Genomic DNA, 19873 nt, shown 5'->3' with positions numbered 1-19873 from the left:
CATCATCTGCCAGCTACAGCTATGGGGGGATAGTGTCCGGTACTGTCCTGCTATACAGGGGTAAAGAGGCCCACAGTGCCCAGTCTGTGCCAGCAGTGACCACATCCACAGAGGGGGGTCCCCACCGCAGCAGGGAGCCCCCTACACACAACACCACACCATGGCTGTTACCGTATGTTCATTTGTTAAAGGACAACATAGGTCACAAGAGCCCAGGAGTATCACACAGGAGAGGATTAGATACACAGCTCAGCAGTCAGTATCACACAGAATAGGATTAGATACACAGCTCAGCAGACAGTATCACACAGGATAGGACTAGATACACGGCTCAGCAGTCAGTATCACACAGGATAGGATTAGATACACAGCTCAGCAGACAGTATCACACAGAATAGGATTAGATACACAGCTCAGCAGACAGTATCACACAGGATAGGATTAGATACACAGCTCAGCAGACAGTATCACACAGGATAGGATTAGATACAGAGCTCAGCAGACAGTATCACACAGGAGAGGATTAGATACACAGCTCAGCAGACAGTATCACACAGGAGAGGATTAGATACACAGCTCAACAGTCAGTATCACACAGGATAGGATTAGATACACAGCTCAGCAGACAGTATCACACAGGATAGGATTAGATACACAGCTCAACAGTCAGTATCACACAGGATAGGATTAGATACACAGCTCAGCAGACAGTATCACACAGGATATGATTAGATACACAGCTCAACAGTCAGTATCACACAGGATAGGATTAGATACACAGCTCAGCAGACAGTATCACACAGGATAGGATTAGATACACAGCTCAGCAGACAGTATCACACAGGATAGGATTAGATACAGAGCTCAGCAGACAGTATCACACAGGAGAGGATTAGATACACAGCTCAGCAGACAGTATCACACAGGAGAGGATTAGATACACAGCTCAGCAGTCAGTATCACACAGGATAGGATTAGATACACAGCTCAGCAGACAGTATCACACAGGATAGGATTAGATACACAGCTCAGCAGACAGTATCACACAGGATAGGATTAGATACACAGCTCAGCAGACAGTATCACACAGGAGAGGATTAGATACACAGCTCAGCAGACAGTATCACACAGGATAGGATTAGATACACAGCTCAACAGTCAGTATCACACAGGATAGGATTAGATACACAGCTCAGCAGACAGTATCACACAGGATAAGATTAGATACACAGCTCAGCAGACAGTATCACACAGGAGAGGATTAGATACACGGCTCAGCAGACAGTATCACACAGGAGAGGATTAGATACACAGCTCAGCAGACAGTATCACACAGGATAGGATTAGATACACAGCTCAGCAGACAGTATTACACAGGAGAGGATTAGATACACAGCTCAGCAGACAGTATCACACAGGATAGGATTAGATACACAGCTCAGCAGACAGTATCACACAGGATAGGATTAGATACACAGCTCAGCAGTCAGTATCACACAGGAGAGGATTAGATACACAGCTCAGCAGACAGTATCACACAGGAGAGGATTAGATACACAGCTCAGCAGTCAGTATCACACAGGAGAGGGTTAGGTACACAGCTCAGCAGTCAATATCACACAGGAGAGGATTAGATACACAGCACAGCAGTCAGTATCACACAGGAGAGGATTAGATACACAGCTCAGCAGTCAGTATCACACAGGAGAGGGTTAGGTACACAGCTCAGCAGTCAATATCACACAGGAGAGGATTAGATACACAGCACAGCAGACAGTATCACACAGGAGAGGATTAGATACACAGCACAGCAGTCAGTATCACACAGGAGAGGATTAGATACACAGCTCAGCAGTCAGTATCACACAGGAGAGGATTAGATACACAGCTCAGCAGACAGTATCACACAGGATAGGATTAGATACACAGCTCAGCAGACAGTATCACACAGGATAGGATTAGATACACAGCTCAGCAGACAGTATCACACAGGATAGGATTAGATACACAGCTCAGCAGACAGTATCACACAGGATAGGATTAGATACACAGCTCAGCAGACTGTATCACACAGGAGAGGATGAGATACACGGCTCAGCAGACAGTATCACACAGGGGAGGATTAGATACACGGCTCATCCAGACAATATTACACAGGATAGGATTAGATACACAGCTCAGCAGACAGTATCACACAGGAGAGGATTAGATACACGGCTCAGCAGACAGTATCACACAGGGGAGGATTAGATACACGGCTCAGCAGACAGTATCACACAGGGGAGGATTAGATACACAGCTCAGCAGACAGTATCACACAGGATAGGATTAGATACACAGCTCAGCAGTCAGTATCACACAGGATAGGATTAGATACACAGCTCAGCAGACAGTATCACACAGGAGAGGATTAGATACACAGCTCAGCAGATAGTATCACACAGGATAGGATTAGATACACGGCTCAGCAGTCAGTATCACACAGGAGAGGATTAGATACACAGCTCAGCAGACTGTATCACACAGGATAGGATTAGATACACAGCTCAGCAGATAGTATCACACAGGATAGGATTAGATACACAGCTCAGCAGACAGTTTCACACAGGATAGGATTAGATACACCAACAGTGGATTACTCCAGGATGGCAGTTTGGGCAGTTTCTTGTGGCTGTACATGTGCGTGGGGGGAGAGGGCAGAATTCATGTGCCATTGATCTGTTTCTCTCTTTACTAGTAGCCACACTACAGCTATATTCATCATCACAGCTGATTCTGAGATGCTCTGCGGAGCTGTTGCTCGCTGTGTACAGTGATCTCTGCGGAGCTGTTGCTCGCTGTGTACAGTGATCTCTGCGGAGCTGTTGCTCGCTGTGTACAGTGATCTCTGCGGAGCTCTTGCTCGCTGTGTACAGTGATCTCTGCGGAGCTCTTGCTCGCTGTGTACAGTGATCTTTGCGGAGCTCTTGCTCGCTGTGTACAGTGATCTCTGCGGAGCTGTTGCTCGCTGTGTACAGTGATCTTTGCGGAGCTCTTGCTCGCTGTGTACAGTGATCTCTGCGGAGCTCTTGCTCGCTGTGTACAGTGATCTTTGCGGAGCTCTTGCTCGCTGTGTACAGTGATCTCTGCGGAGCTCTTGCTCGCTGTGTACAGTGATCTTTGCGGAGCTCTTGCTCGCTGTGTACAGTGATCTCTGCGGAGCTGTTGCTCGCTGTGTACAGTGATCTTTGCGGAGCTCTTGCTCGCTGTGTACAGTGATCTCTGCGGAGCTGTTGCTCGCTGTGTACAGTGATCTTTGCGGAGCTCTTGCTCGCTGTGTACAGTGATCTCTGTGGAGCTCTTGCTCGCTGTGTACAGTGATCTCTGCGGAGCTGTTGCTCGCTGTGTACAGTGATCTTTGCGGAGCTGTTGCTCGCTGTGTACAGTGATCTCTGCGGAGCTCTTGCTCGCTGTGTACAGTGATCTTTGCGGAGCTCTTGCTCGCTGTGTACAGTGATCTCTGCGGAGCTGTTGCTCGCTGTGTACAGTGATCTTTGCGGAGCTCTTGCTCGCTGTGTACAGTGATCTCTGCGGAGCTGTTGCTCGCTGTGTACAGTGATCTTTGCGGAGCTCTTGCTCGCTGTGTACAGTGATCTCTGCGGAGCTCTTGCTCGCTGTGTACAGTGATCTTTGCGGAGCTCTTGCTCGCTGTGTACAGTGATCTCTGCGGAGCTCTTGCTCGCTGTGTACAGTGATCTCTGTGGAGCTCTTGCTCGCTGTGTACAGTGATTTCTGCGGAGCTGTTGCTCGCTGTGTACAGTGATCTTTGTGGAGCTCTTGCTCGCTGTGTACAGTGATCTCTGCGGAGCTCTTGCTCGCTGTGTACAGTGATCTTTGCGGAGCTCTTGCTCGCTGTGTACAGTGATCTCTGCGGAGCTCTTGCTCGCTGTGTACAGTGATCTTTGCGGAGCTCTTGCTCGCTGTGTACAGTGATCTCTGCGGAGCTCTTGCTTGCTGTGTACAGTGATCTTTGCGGAGCTCTTGCTCGCTGTGAACAGTGATCTCTGCGGAGCTCTTGCTCGCTGTGTACAGTGATCTTTGCGGAGCTCTTGCTCGCTGTGTACAGTGATCTCTGCGGAGCTGTTGCTCGCTGTGTACAGTGATCTCTGCGGAGCTCTTGCTCGCTGTGTACAGTGATCTCTGCGGAGCTGTTGCTCGCTGTGTACAGTGATCTCTGCGGAGCTGTTGCTCGCTGTGTACAGTGATCTCTGCGGAGCTGTTGCTCGCTGTGTACAGTGATCTCTGCGGAGCTGTTGCTCGCTGTGTACAGTGATCTTTGCGGAGCTGTTGCTCGCTGTGTACAGTGATCTCTGCGGAGCTCTTGCTCGCTGTGTACAGTGATCTCTGTGGAGCTCTTGCTCGCTGTGTACAGTGATCTTTGCGGAGCTCTTGCTCGCTGTGTACAGTGATCTCTGCGGAGCTCTTGCTCGCTGTGTACAGTGATCTTTGCGGAGCTCTTGCTCGCTGTGTACAGTGATCTCTGCGGAGCTCTTGCTCGCTGTGTACAGTGATCTCTGTGGAGCTCTTGCTCGCTGTGTACAGTGATTTCTGCGGAGCTGTTGCTCGCTGTGTACAGTGATCTTTGTGGAGCTCTTGCTCGCTGTGTACAGTGATCTCTGCGGAGCTCTTGCTCGCTGTGTACAGTGATCTTTGCGGAGCTCTTGCTCGCTGTGTACAGTGATCTCTGCGGAGCTCTTGCTCGCTGTGTACAGTGATCTTTGCGGAGCTCTTGCTCGCTGTGTACAGTGATCTCTGCGGAGCTCTTGCTTGCTGTGTACAGTGATCTTTGCGGAGCTCTTGCTCGCTGTGAACAGTGATCTCTGCGGAGCTCTTGCTCGCTGTGTACAGTGATCTTTGCGGAGCTCTTGCTCGCTGTGTACAGTGATCTCTGCGGAGCTGTTGCTCGCTGTGTACAGTGATCTCTGCGGAGCTCTTGCTCGCTGTGTACAGTGATCTCTGCGGAGCTGTTGCTCGCTGTGTACAGTGATCTCTGCGGAGCTGTTGCTCGCTGTGTACAGTGATCTCTGCGGAGCTGTTGCTCGCTGTGTACAGTGATCTCTGCGGAGCTGTTGCTCGCTGTGTACAGTGTGTATAGTTTAGTGTCTGGGATGTGACCTGTGCCATGTTGGGATATAGCAGGAGTCGGTGCAGCGCTCACACGGTGACTTCATGCTGCGCTACTCCAGGCGTTCCCGCTTCCACTCATTCTTAAATTACCTCCCTTGACCTCACAGCCAGGGGTGCGCTCCCACCCTTAAACAAAACAACCTGTGACGGAGGACGGGGGCTCAACACGCTCTATTTATAGCAAAGACAAGACATTCAGAAATAGTTCTCACAACTTTTCAGTTTGAGGATCTCAAAATTCTCCAGATTTATTTCTGCAGGAACAAGGCTGAGAGAGGACGCTACAGACAGTGCTATACATAGCTGCATATGGACTGTATCTGCCCAGTCTATACTGTGATAACGAGGGCTGAAGGATTGCCATAATGTCATATACTGTGTTATTATGGAGATCAGGGGATAATTAAAAGTCAGGGAGCTCCCCCTAGTGGTGGCTGCAGACAGTATCTTATTATGTATCTCTGTATACAGGGAGCTCCCCCTAGTGGTGGCTGCAGACAGGATCTTATCATGTATCTCTGTATACAGGGAGCTCCCCCTAGTGGTGGCTGCAGACAGTATCTTATCCTGTATCTCTGTATACAGGGAGCTCCCCCTAGTGGTGGCTTCAGACAGGATCTTATCATGTATCTCTGTATACAGGGAGCTCCCCCTAGTGGAGGCTGCAGACAGGATATTATCATGTATCTCTGTATACAGGGAGCTCCCCCTAGTGGTGGCTGCAGACAGGATCTTATCATGTATCTCTGTATACAGGGAGCTCCCCCTAGTGGTGGCTGCAGACAGGATCTTATCATGTATCTCTGTATACAGGGAGCTCCCCCTAGTGGTGGCTGCAGACAGGATCTTATCATGTATCTCTGTATACAGGGAGCTCCCCCTAGTGGTGGCTGCAGACAGGATCTTATCATGTATCTCTGTATACAGGGAGCTCCCCCTAGTGGTGGCTGCAGACAGGATCTTATGTATCTCTGTATACAGGGAGCTCCCCCTAGTGGTGACTGCAGACAGGATCTTATCATGTATCTCTGTATACAGGGAGCTCCCCCTAGTGGTGGCTGCAGACAGGATGTTATCATGTATCTCTGTATACAGGGAGCTCCCCCTAGTGGTGGCTGCAGACAGGATCTTATCATGTATCTCTGTATACAGGGAGCTCCCCCTAGTGGTGGCTGCAGACAGGATGTTATCATGTATCTCTGTATACAGGGAGCTCCCCCTAGTGGTGGCTGCAGACAGGATCTTATTTATCTCTGTATACAGGGAGCTCCCCCTAGTGGTGGCTGCAGACAGGATGTTATTATGTATCTCTGTATACAGGGAGCTCCCCCTAGTGGTGGCTGCAGGCAGTATATTATGTATCTCTGTATACAGGGAGCTCCCCCTAGTGGTGACTGCAGACAGGATCTTATTTATCTCTGTATACAGGGGGCTCCCCCTAGTGGTGGCTGCAGACAGGATCTTATCATAGAGAGAGGGGAGCCAGCATGATCTGAAATTGGCATGCATAATATAAAAAGTGAAAATTCACACATTTATTCCAACTGTACTACAATAAAAAAAAAAAAAAAAGAGATTTTTAGCAAATAATTGATCAATTTTTTGAGCCACCCCTGCCAACGTCACGGCAAATCTCAATAGGGGGGTCCTACTCTACATTCTGTATTTCATGTGCCATGCAGCCTCCTAGATAAAGTTAAAAGCAGAACCATAATAGAGCACACATACCTGCAACCTGTATATAGCCGCTTCCATGTTGCAAAAAAGGCACTTGTGGATAGAGACCAGCCCAGGTCCCAGCATGTGGAGCAAGCTCTGCACCATACCAGGACTATATCAGAACTGATCCTCCCAGTGCCAAACAGCAACCATTGATAAAGGCGAACCAGATCCAAGATGGTGCTTAATTAGCATTGCCTGTGGAAAGGGGTGAGGTAACTGAATCTGAACAGCTACCAACAGGAGGAATACATAGCAAACCAAAATCAGGCGTGCATGGCATGGTGGTGACCGGCCACCAGAATTTGTAGCATAACTACGACCAAACAGAGAGAGAGGGGAGCCAGCACGATCTGAAAATGGCATGCATCATATATAAAGTGAAAATTCACACATTTATTCCAACTGTACTACAATAAAAAAAAAAAATGAGATTTTTAGCAAATAATTGATCAATTTTTCGAGCCACCCCTGCCAACGTCACGGCAAATCTCAATAGGGGGGTCCTACTCTACATTCTGTATTTCATGTGCCATGCGGCCTCCTAGATAAAGTTTTTTCTCTGTTTTGACCGTAGTTATGCTACAAATCTGGTGCCTGACCAACACCATACCATGCACGCCTGATTTTGGCTTGCTATGTATTCCTCCTGTTGGTAGCTGTTCAGACTCAGTTACCTCACCCCTTTCCACAGGCAATGCTAATTAAGCACCATTCTTGGATCTGGTCCGCCTTTATCAATGGTTGCTGTTTGGCACTGGGAGGATCAGTTCTGATATAGTCCTGGTATGTGTAGGGCTTGCTCCACATGCTGGGACCTGGGCTGGTCTCTATCCACAAGTGCCTTTTTTGCAACATGGAAGCGGCTATATACAGGTTGCAGGTATGTGTGCTCCATTATGGTTCTGCTTTTAACTTTATCTAGGAGGCCGCATGGCACATGAAATACAGAATGTAGAGTAGGACCCCCCTATTGAGATTTGCCGTGACGTTGGCAGGGGTGGCTCAAAAAATTGATCAATTATTTGCTAAAAATCTCATTTTTTTATTATAGTACAGTTGGAATAAATTTGTGAATTTTCACTTTTTATATGATGCATGCCAATTTCAGATCGTGCTGGTTCCCTTTTTTTCCCAGGATCTTATCATGTAACTCTGTATACAGGGAGCTCCCCCTAGTGGTGACTGCAGACAGGATCTTATCATGTATCTCTGTATACAGGGAGCTCCCCCTAGTGGTGACTGCAGACAGGATCTTATCATGTATCTCTGTATACAGGGAGCTCCCCCTAGTGGTGGCTGCAGACAGGATCTTATCATGTATCTCTGTATACAGGGAGCTCCCCCTAGTGGTGACTGCAGACAGGATCTTATCATGTATCTCTGTATACAGGGAGCTCCCCCTAGTGGTGGCTGCAGACAGGATCTTATCATGTATCTCTGTATACAGGGAGCTCCCCCTAGTGGTGGCTGCAGACAGGATCTTATCATGTATCTCTGTATACAGGGAGCTCCCCCTAGTGGTGGCTGCAGACAGGATCTTATCATGTATCTCTGTATACAGGGAGCTCCCCCTAGTGGTGGCTGCAGACAGGATTTATGTCCTGCAATGCTAAAGCTATGAAGGAAAAGTGCAATTTTTTTTTTTTTTTAAAGGGGCCCAATATTATATGGTTGTCTAAGAGATGGAAGCTCTTTGTTACTATCTAGAGATTTTTCTTACTAGAAAACTAAGCAGTGTCACTGGTGTGAACAGTCCTGGATGGATTTTCGCGTCAGATTAAGCAGTAGTGATAAAGGGGTCTGAGTCCATTAGAGCTGTTTTTCTGGAATTTTTCAGGGACTGATTTCCAGAATGATAGGACTCTAGAGCTCAGTCCCTTTGACACTGCTTGGAGATTTCTTGTGATATATTTGTGGGAAACATGATACAAGGAACCGTCCTTTATACCGCACTCCTCCATATAACGCCTGCTATTAAACAGATGGTGGTGGTCCGTGCGGCACTATATGCGTGGCGTGTCGGTGGTCCGCCTGCGCTCTGGTCGGCCCCTTTGCCCTGCAGAAAATAGCGGATCCTCTGTAATCAATAACAGACGGAGATGTAACGAGTTATGTGCAATTACCAGAACTGCCTGATGAATTAGTAATTATAGATCGCGGAGAGACACGAAGTCCACGGCCCACGTCAGACCACGAATTATGGGGATTCACAAATTTAGAGCGTAAGCTCCAGGGACAAGTAACCTGTGCCCCATTATGTGAGTATCAGAGGAGACACCCCCTGTCAGTACCACACAGAATAAGCTTAGATACAATAAGATTAGATACAGCAGCTCATCAGTACCACACAGAATAAGCTTAGATACAATAAGAGGATTAGATACAGCAGCTCATCAGTACCACACAGAATAAGCTTAGAGACCATAAGAGGATTAGATACAGCGGCTCATTAGTACCACACAGAATAAGCTTAGATACAAGAGGATTAGATACAGAAGCTCATCAGTACCACACAGAATAAGCTTAGATACAGTAAGAGGATTCGATACCGCAGCTCATCAGTACCACACAGAATAAGCTTAGATACAATAAGAGGATTAGATAAAGCAGCTCATCAGTACCACACAGAATAAGCTTAGATATAATGAGAGGATTAGATACAGCAGCTCATCAGTACCACACAGAATAAGTTAGCTACAATAAGAGGATTAGATACAGGAGCTCATCAGTACCACACAGAATAAGCTTAGATACAATAAGAGGATTAGATACAGCAGCTCATCAGTACCACACAGAATAAGCTTAGCTACAATAAGAGGATTAGATACAGCAGCTCATCGGTACCACAAAGAATAAGCTTAGATATAATGAGAGGATTAGATACAGCAGCTCATCAGTACCACACAGAATAAGCTTAGCTACAATAAGAGGATTAGATACAGCAGTTCATTAGTACCACACAGAATAAGCTTAGATAAAATGAGAGGATTAGATACAGCAGCTCATCAGTACCACACAGAATAAGCTTAGCTACAATAAGAGGATTAGATACAGCAGTTCATTAGTACCACACAGAATAAGCTTAGATACAATGAGAGGATTAGATACAGCAGCTCATCAGTACCACACAGAATAAGCTTAGCTACAATAAGAGGATTAGATACAGCAGCTCATCAGTACCACACAGAATAAGCTTAGATACAATGAGAGGATTAGATACAGCAGCTCATCAGTACCACACAGAATAAGCTTAGATACAATAAGAGGATTAGATACAGCAGCTCATCAGTACCACACAGAATAAGCTTAGAGACCATAATAGGATTAGATACAGCAGCTCATCAGTACCACACAGAATAAGCTTAGATACAATAAGAGGATTAGATACAGCAGCTCATCAGTACCACACAGAATAAGCTTAGAGACCATAAGAGGATTAGATACAGCGGCTCATTAGTACCACACAGAATAAGCTTAGATACAAGAGGATTAGATACAGAAGCTCATCAGTACCACACAGAATAAGCTTAGATACAATAAGAGGATTCGATACCGCAGCTCATCAGTACCACACAGAATAAGCTTAGATACAATAAGAGGATTAGATAAAGCAGCTCATCAGTACCACACAGAATAAGCTTAGATATAATGAGAGGATTAGATGCAGCAGCTCATCAGTACCACACAGAATAAGTTAGCTACAATAAGAGGATTAGATGCAGGAGCTCATCAGTACCACACAGAATAAGCTTAGATACAATAAGAGGATTAGATAAAGCAGCTCATCAGTACCACACAGAATAAGCTTAGATATAATGAGAGGATTAGATACAGCAGCTCATCAGTACCACACAGAATAAGCTTAGCTACAATAAGAGGATTAGATACAGCAGTTCATTAGTACCACACAGAATAAGCTTAGATACAATGAGAGGATTAGATACAGAGGCTGAGCTGACAGTATCATACATGATAAGCTTAGAGGTATCATCTTACAGCAGATGGTATAACACACAAGATTAGATACAGTGACTCATTAGAAAGTATCTCTTATAATTGACTTAGATACACTGGAATCACATTATGCTGAGCTTGACTTGTCGTGGGTATCACACATTATGGCCTTGTTAGTATCACCAATGACAGGCTCAGATATACTGACAGTATCGAGGCTTAGGTACCCTGGCAGGATCACACACAAGCTTAAAAACAGGATCAGCAGAAATACAACAGGCTTAGATACAAGCATTTCACATCGTACTAGCTCAGCAAAATGTATCACCATTGGCTTAGATACAATGGCTCAGCAATACAATGACCATATAAACAGAATGTGACTATTAATCCACTTCTTTTGCTGAGTCAGGCCTCTTCGCCGCCTCCTCCAGCGTCCGGTATCCGCGCCTCTCCACCGTCTTATTTATCGACTCCGATATTAATAAAATGAGGAATGTTTTAATACGTGGGAGGACGGAGGAGACGCGGATGCCTGGACCCCTCCAAACCGGGGGAGCCGCTCGCAGGAATGTGGTGATAACGCAGAAAGCAACGGGCAGGTAGAGAGGAGAGCCTGGAGGGGTACATGTGCTGACCCCGTGCACCAGGCCCGGGACCTACAGGAAAGGCGAGTGTGAACGGCGCCTTATTCACTGTGCTCCTCCATCCATTCACCAGCTCAGCAGTATCACACAGTATTGGATTAGATACACTATTCCACTGTATAGAAGAAGCTGCCTCTCCTCTGCTATCCAACAGAGGGCGCGAGTGCCACGACTGCGGGGTCAGACTACACGGTTTGTTTGTAGTCTGTAACCATGGTGACACACTGGTGTGATGTAGGGCTGTGGACACAAAGCAGAAGTTTGGCAAGTGACTCCATGCACATGGTGGGTACGTGCAGATCCAGGAGCGCCTCCATATTACGCAGCTGTGGAGATTCCCTGTGCGTGCAGACTCCGCTCTCACACAATAGTCGTACGCCATAAGCTCTGCTGACAATCCAGGGGCCGGCGACACAAATTATATTGAGAATCAAATATTTATAAAGTGGAAACAAAGCTCAGGGATTCCCTGAAAAAGCCTTTATGTCCCCCGCCCGGGGAAACGTGCAAATGACGTCTCTGGAACGGGCGAGATCTCTATCCAATAAAACCCAAGAGACGAGTCACCGCCGGGGATAAGCAATGGCACCAAGAGCACAAAGCAGTCACAATGCATCAAAGTGGGGTCACCCCCCGCAATCCCCCCGTATGATGTGCACTAGTAACATGTACCGATGGAAAGCAGAAAAAGACAAAGCAGATGGAAGCATGGTGGGCGCTTTTCTATGAATCCCCCCTAAAATAAAACTAACAAAAACACACGAGTACTGCACTGTGCAATCAATATTCTGCACAAGTGTCACCAGATCAGTGTTATATGACAGGTGCGCAGTATACACTCATCCGTGTCACTCGGCGAGTTGTCAGGTTGTACGTGTCACCCGCCTACATGTGTGCGCGGCTTGTTTCTTCATTATTTTCCAACCACAAACAACAGAGAACATCAGTTTCCTCTACATGTCATCAGGACCCAGACAGCACAGGTAGCATACCAGCGACAACCGGGGATCCTGCCCCAAATGTCTGCAGCCAGTACCCCCAGTCTCAGCATTATTAGTGCCCCCCAGTGTCAGTATACTGTACCTCCAGTGTCTGTGTCATTATCCTGTACCCCCAGTGCCATTATCCTGTACCCCCAGTGTCATTATCCTGTACCCCCAGTGTCATTATCCTGTACCCCCAGTGTCATTATCCTGTACCCCCAGTGTCATTATCCTGTACCCCAGTGTCAGCGTCATTATCCTGTACCCCCAGTGCCATTATCCTGTACCCCCAGTGTCATTATCCTGTACCCCCAGTGTCATTATCCTGTACCCCCAGTGTCATTATCCTGTACCCCCAGTGCCATTATCCTGTACCCCCAGTGTCAGTATACTGTACCTCCAGTGTCTGTGTCATTATCCTGTACCCCAGTGTCATTATCCTGTACCCCCAGTGCCATTATCCTGTACCCCCAGTGTCAGTATACTGTACCTCCAGTGTCTGTGTCATTATCCTGTACCCCAGTGCCATTATCCTGTACCCCCAGTGTCATTATCCTGTACCCCCAGTGTCATTATCCTGTACCCCCAGTGCCATTATCCTGTACCCCCAGTGTCAGTGTCATTATCCTGTACCCCCAGTGTCATTATCCTGTACCCCCAGTGTCATTATCCTGTACCCCCAGTGTCATTATCCTGTACCCCCAGTGTCATTATCCTGTACCCCCAGTGTCATTATCCTGTATCCCCAGTGTCAGCGTCATTATCCTGTACCCCCAGTGTCATTATCCTGTACCCCCAGTGTCATTATCCTGCACCCCCAGTGTCATTATCCTGTACCCCCAGTGTCAGCGTCATTATCCTGTACCCCCAGTGTCATTATCCTGTACCCCCAGTGTCAGCGTCATTATCCTGTACCCCCAGTGTCATTATCCTGTACCCCCAGTGTCATTATCCTGTACCCCCAGTGTCATTATCCTGTACCCCAGTGTCAGCGTCATTATCCTGTACCCCCAGTGTCATTATCCTGTACCCCAGTGTCAGCGTCATTATCCTGTACCCCCAGTGCCATTATCCTGTACCCCCAGTGTCATTATCCTGTACCCCCAGTGTCATTATCCTGTACCCCCAGTGTCATTATCCTGTACCCCCAGTGCCATTATCCTGTATCCCCAGTGTCAGTATCATTATCCTGTACCCCCAGTGTCATTATCCTGTACCCCCAGTGTCATTATCCTGTACCCCCAGTGTCAGTGTCATTATCCTGTACCCCCAGTGTCAGTGTCATTATCCTGTACCCCCAGTGTCAGTGTCATTATCCTGTACCCCCAGTGTCATTATCCTGTACCCCCAGTGTCAGTGTCATTATCCTGTACCCCCAGTGTCAGTGTCATTATCCTGTACCCCCAGTGTCAGTGTCATTATCCTGTACCCCCAGTGTCATTATCCTGTACCCCCAGTGTCAGTGTCATTATCCTGTACCCCCAGTGTCATTATCCTGTACCCCCAGTGTCATTATCCTGCACCCCCAGTGTCATTATCCTGTACCCCCAGTGTCAGTGTCATTATCCTGTACCCCAAGTGTCGGTGTCATTATCCTGTACCCCCAGTGTCAGCGTCATTATCCTGTACCCCCAGTGTCAGTGTCATTATCCTGTACCCCCAGTGTCATTATCCTGTACCCCCAGTGTCAGTGTCATTATCCTGTACCCCCAGTGTCAGTGTCATTATCCTGGACCCCCAGTGTCATTATCCTGTACCCCCAGTGTCATTATCCTGCACCCCCAGTGTCATTATCCTGTACCCCCAGTGTCAGTGTCATTATCCTGTACCCCAAGTGTCGGTGTCATTATCCTGTACCCCCAGTGTCAGCGTCATTATCCTGTACCCCCAGTGTCAGTGTCATTATCCTGTACCCCCAGTGTCATTATCCTGTACCCCCAGTGTCAGTGTCATTATCCTGTACCCCCAGTGTCAGTGTCATTATCCTGGACCCTCAATGTTAGCGTCATTGTCTGGGAACCCGTTTCCCCCCCAGTATCAGTGTCATCATTTGTACATGTGATACAGGTGGACGTTGCTCGCTGGTGAGAATTGCTGTAGATCATCTATTGCAGAGTGGATTTCTCACCCTCCTTCCTGTAGATATAGATGAGCAATCGTCCCCTACTCGTATGTAACATTAACAGGAAATGTTGATGTTGTGACTGGTCTCCCCGAGATGTCGGTGTATGGCCGCCTCACATCTACATCGCCACCATATATGCAGCGCCACTTTTCTTTTCTTGGATTACTTTTCCATCATGTCATTTATTTATTGGGCAGATTGGAGGCATTTGGCTCTGCACAGACGATTGTTGGAATTGGGGCCCAAACTAAGACTTCATTCTCCGGATGTTATATTGTTATGTGAGTGCTGTCCGCTGTACCACTGCCATGTCAGGAATCCCCCGGCCTCCCCGGGACCATACATCCCCCGGCCTCCCCGGGACCATACATCCTCCGGCCTCCCCGGGACCATACATCCCCCGACCTCCCCGGGACCATACATCCCCCGACCTCCCCGGGACCATACATCTCCCGGCCTCCCCGGGACCATACATCCTCCGGCCTCCCCGGGACCATACATCCCCCGACCTCCCCGGGACCATACATCTCCCGGCCTCCCCGGGACCATACATCCTCCGGCCTCCCCGGGACCATACATCCTCCGGCCTCCCCGGGACCATACATCCCCCGACCTCCCCGGGACCATACATCCCCCGACCTCCCCGGGACCATACATCCCCCGACCTCCCCGGGACCATACATCCCCCGACCTCCCCGGGACCATACATCTCCCGGCCTCCCCGGGACCATACATCCTCCGGCCTCCCCGGGACCATACATCCTCCGGCCTCCCCGGGACCATACATCCTCCGGCCTCCCCGGGACCATACATCCTCCGGCCTCCCCGGGACCATACATCCCCCGACCTCCCCGGGACCATACCTCCCCCGGCCTCCCCGGGACCATACATCCCCCCGACCTCCCCGGGACCATACATCCCCCGACCTCCCCGGGACCATACATCTCCCGGCCTCCCCGGGACCATACATCCTCCGGCCTCCCCGGGACCATACATCCTCCGGCCTCCCCGGGACCATACATCCCCCGACCTCCCCGGGACCATACATCTCCCGGCCTCCCCGTGACCATACATCCTCCGGCCTCTCCGGGAACCATACATCCCCCAGCCTCCCCGGGACCATACATCCTCCGGCCTCCCCGGGACCATACATCCCCCGGCCTCCCCGGAACCATACATCCCCCGGCCTCCCCGGAACCATACATCCCCCGGCCTCCCCGGAACCATACATCCCCCCCGACCTCCCCGGGACCATACATCCACCGGCCTCCCCAGAACCATACATCCACCGGCCTCCCCGGGACCATACATCCACCGGCCTCCCCGGAACCATACATCCACCGGCCTCCCCGGAACCATACATCCCCCCCTGGCCTCCCTGGGACCATACATCCCCCAGCCTCCCTGGAACCATACATCCACCGGCCTCCCCGGGACCATACATCCACCGGCCTCCCCGGAACCATACATCCACCGGCCTCCCCGGAACCATACATCCCCCCCCCCTGGCCTCCCCGGGACCATACCTCCCCCTGGCCTCCCTGGGACCATACATCCCCCGGCCTCCCCGGAACCATACATCCACTGGCCTCCCCGGAACCATACATCCCCCCGGGACCATACATGCCCGGTCTCCCCGGGACCATACATCCACCGACCTCCCCGGGACCATACCTCCCCCCTGGCCTCCCCGGGACCATACATCCCCCCGGGACCATACATGCCCGGCTTCCCCGGGACCATACATCCCCCGACCTCCCCGGGACCATACATCTCCCGGCCTCCCCGGGACCATACATCCTCCGGCCTCTCCGGGAACCATACATCCCCCAGCCCCCCCGGGACCATACATCCTCCGGCCTCCCCGGGACCATACATCCCCCGGCCTCCCCGGAACCATACATCCCCCGGCCTCCCCGGAACCATACATCCCCCGGCCTCCCTGGAACCATACATCCCCCCGACCTCCCTGGGACCATACATCCACCGGCCTCCCCGGAACCATACATCCACCGGCCTCCCCGGAACCATACATCCCCCCCTGGCCTCCCTGGGACCATACATCCCCCAGCCTCCCCGGAACCATACATCCACCGGCCTCCCCGGTACCATACATCCACCGGCCTCCCCGGAACCATACATCCACCGGCCTCCCCGGAACCATACATCCCCCCCCTGGCCTCCCCGGGACCATACCTTCCCCTGGCCTCCCTGGGACCATACATCCCCCGGCCTCCCCGGAACCATACATCCACTGGCCTCCCCGGAACCATACATCCCCCGGGACCATACATGCCCGGTCTCCCCGGGACCATACATCCCCCGACCTCCCCGGGACCATACCTCCCCCCTGGCCTCCCCGGGACCATACATCCCCCCGGGACCATACATGCCCGGCTTCCCCGGGACCATACATCCCCCGACCTCCCCGGGACCATACCTCCCCCCTGGCCTCCCCGGGACCATGCATCCCCCGGCCTCCCCGGGACCATACATCCCCCCTCGCCACTCTTCTTCGCGCTGCACCTGTCCCTGAGCTTCTTCTGCAGATGTTGCAGAGCTGAATTGGTCTTTAGATCGAGATCATTATTATATGTGCATTTACACAAAGCTGCTTTACAGAATGGACTAGGTCAGCTCTGCTACATCTGTGAATGTATTCTGCACGTCTGTGGAGCCTATTAATCCTGTGCACGGTAATACAGCACTGTGCTTGTTCTGGAAGGGGGTACATATATAAAGAGCCAGTGTCTGCAGCCCCCACCCTCCCTGGCCATTAGCAGCAGCTGCATAGGGAGAGCTGTATATACTGTAGCATGCTCATATAGGTAGACGATGAATGGAAGGGGGTATGGCCTGGGGAGGAGGCTCCGTACTGACAGCTTTGCCTTGTACAGAGGGTGGACCCTGAGCTACTGCAACCCACTGGGCTTGTGCTAACTGATTGAGAGAAACAGGAGCAGCCTGCATCACTGCAGAGCCCACTGCAGACAGGGAGGATCAGCACCGCGCAGAGGAGAGGAGCTGCAGCTGGTAGGTGGCTCTCCAGGGCTGCTGGGTATAGCGGGGCGAGGGCTCCGGGTCCTGCACCTTCTATGGGGGGCAGGGTCTCCTTATTGCATCGCTCTTGCATCAGGGATGAGGTCTTCTTTGTGCAATGACATTCACAGCCTCCTGTATGACCACCCATCTTGGATTTATCATCTCCCCCCTCCTGTAAGAGGCTTTCGTTACATGACAACCCATATAAATACCATGTTTCTCTTTGGAAACTTCCCATTTTTGCAATCGGATTAGTACGGGATAAGAGAAGGATCCTGGCGGACATCCTGCACCAGCCTCCGATGCTTTCTTCTCCCCCTGCCTCATCAAAGCGGAGGTGATTGACATCTGCTATTTCAGATCTTTCCTTTATTTCTGGCATGCAATTAGGGGTGACCCTTATGGGGGGGTTATTTGGGATTTTGTGAGCTTGGAGCTGTATAGATGAGGGAGAGCGAGAAGATGGGGGGCGGTGACAGAGCACTGTGCATCTAATCTGCCTTTCAGATAACCTTTGCAGAATGTGGCCTCCTGAATGCCCTGATGAAGCCTATACCCAGGGGCCAGGGCCATGGATGCTTCTGGCGAAGGACCTGCTCCTGGAGGAGGGGGCTGTGGATACATTGCAGGGATGGGAAGGAGGTGTGTGCCCCTCATATTGTATCCACACATCCCTCCAATATGGACGCTGCTCTCATCACATCCATGGAGGGGCCCTCAGAACATATTGTGGACCTGTGCCCGGACCAGCAGAACCAGGGGGTCATTATGGATCCTGATGTTATATGCTACCTGGTCCATGCTGAATGTGGCTGATGATGGGATGTCGTCAGGATGGGTGAAGATTGTCAGTTTTGGTTATGGATGTATCTGTGGATCTGTTCTGGCTCCAGAGCTTCAAAGCTGCACAGATCCTGCAATGGAGGCTTTGGGTGATGGGGCCTCTAGAAAACCAGGTGGTGCTAAACCCCATAGAAAGCACAGGCCTCTATGGGAGACATGGGGCAGGTGAGAGGTGTCGGATGGATTCATGACTTTCCCATATCTGTGGCCACATGATGGATTGTTCTCCCCCGCCATCATTGTTCTTCCCAATTCTAGGCCTCCTGGAATGATGTGGTTGAGGATGTGTTGCCCTTGTCTCTTGCCTTCTTGTCCTGTATCTGGAGTAGTGATCGGAGCTTACAATCTAATGTCATCTCAGATACAGACCATCAGTAGAAGTAAATGGAGAGCCTGGACATAAAGGATCCTGGTGCATATGTATTCCCCAGCTCAGGGGAGGCACCATGGCGGGTGTATGCCAGTCAGCGAAGGGGTCCAGACTGGACAGACTAGTAGCAGCGATGGGGTCCAGACTGGACAGACTAGTAGCAGCGATGGGGTCCAGACTGGACAGACTATAGGAGTGATGGGATCCAGACTGGACAGACTAGTAGGAGGGATGGGGTCCAGACTGGACAGACTAGTAGCAGCGATGGGGTCCAGACTGGACAGACTATAGGAGTGATGGGGTCCAGACTGGACAGACTAGTAGGAGGGATGGGGTCCAGACTGGACAGACTAGTAGCAGCGATGGGGTCCAGACTGGACAGACTAGTAGGAGGGACGGGGTCCAGACTGGACAGACTAGTAGCAGCAATGGGGTCCAGACTGGACAGACTAGTAGGAAGGATGGGGTCCAGACTGGACAGACTAGTAGCAGCAATGGGGTCCAGACTGGACAGACTATAGGAGTGATGGGATCCAGACTGGACAGACTAGTAGCAGCGATGGGGTCCAGACTGGACAGACTAGTAGCAGCGATGGGGTCCAGACTGGACAGACTAGTAGGAGGGATGGGGTCCAGATTGGACAGACTAGTAGCAGTGATGGGGTCCAGACTGGACAGACTATAGGAGTGATGGGATCCAGACTGGACAGACTATAGGAGTGATGGGATCCAGACTGGACAGACTAGTAGCAGCGATGGGGTCCAGACTGAACAGACTAGTAGGAGGGATGGGGTCCAGACTGGACAGACTAGTAGGAGGGATGGGGTCCAGACTGGACAGACTAGTAGGAGGGATGGGGTCCAGACTGGACAGACTAGTAGGAGTGATGGGATCCAGACTGGACAGACTAGTAGCAGCGATGGGGTCCAGACTGAACAGACTAGTAGGAGGGATGGGGTTCAGACTGGACAGATTAGTAGGAGCGATGGGGTTCAGACTGGACAGACTAGTAGGAGGGAT

The 19873-nt window shown here is 50.5% G+C and overlaps 1 protein-coding gene across 3 annotated transcripts in view; it reads left to right on the top strand.

The window, feature by feature from the left end:
- Positions 1-19873, top strand: part of RNF208 (ring finger protein 208) — a 158504-nt gene that overhangs the window by 117494 nt on the left and 21137 nt on the right. Inside the window, exon 1 of one of the 3 annotated variants that reach the window (XM_075324508.1) lies at positions 17432-17630. The exons of 1 other annotated variant lie outside the window; for it this stretch is intronic. The gene's annotated coding sequence lies outside the window, so the exon portion shown is untranslated. Of the gene's footprint in view, positions 1-17431; positions 17631-17693; positions 17977-19873 lie in introns of those variants that run through there. One more of the 3 variants, XM_075324510.1, reaches the window with a different exon arrangement.

This window comes from Anomaloglossus baeobatrachus, chromosome 9, assembly GCF_048569485.1.
Source record: "Anomaloglossus baeobatrachus isolate aAnoBae1 chromosome 9, aAnoBae1.hap1, whole genome shotgun sequence".
NCBI lineage: Eukaryota > Metazoa > Chordata > Amphibia > Anura > Aromobatidae > Anomaloglossus > Anomaloglossus baeobatrachus.
This window is presented reverse-complemented; position numbering and strand designations above follow the sequence as displayed.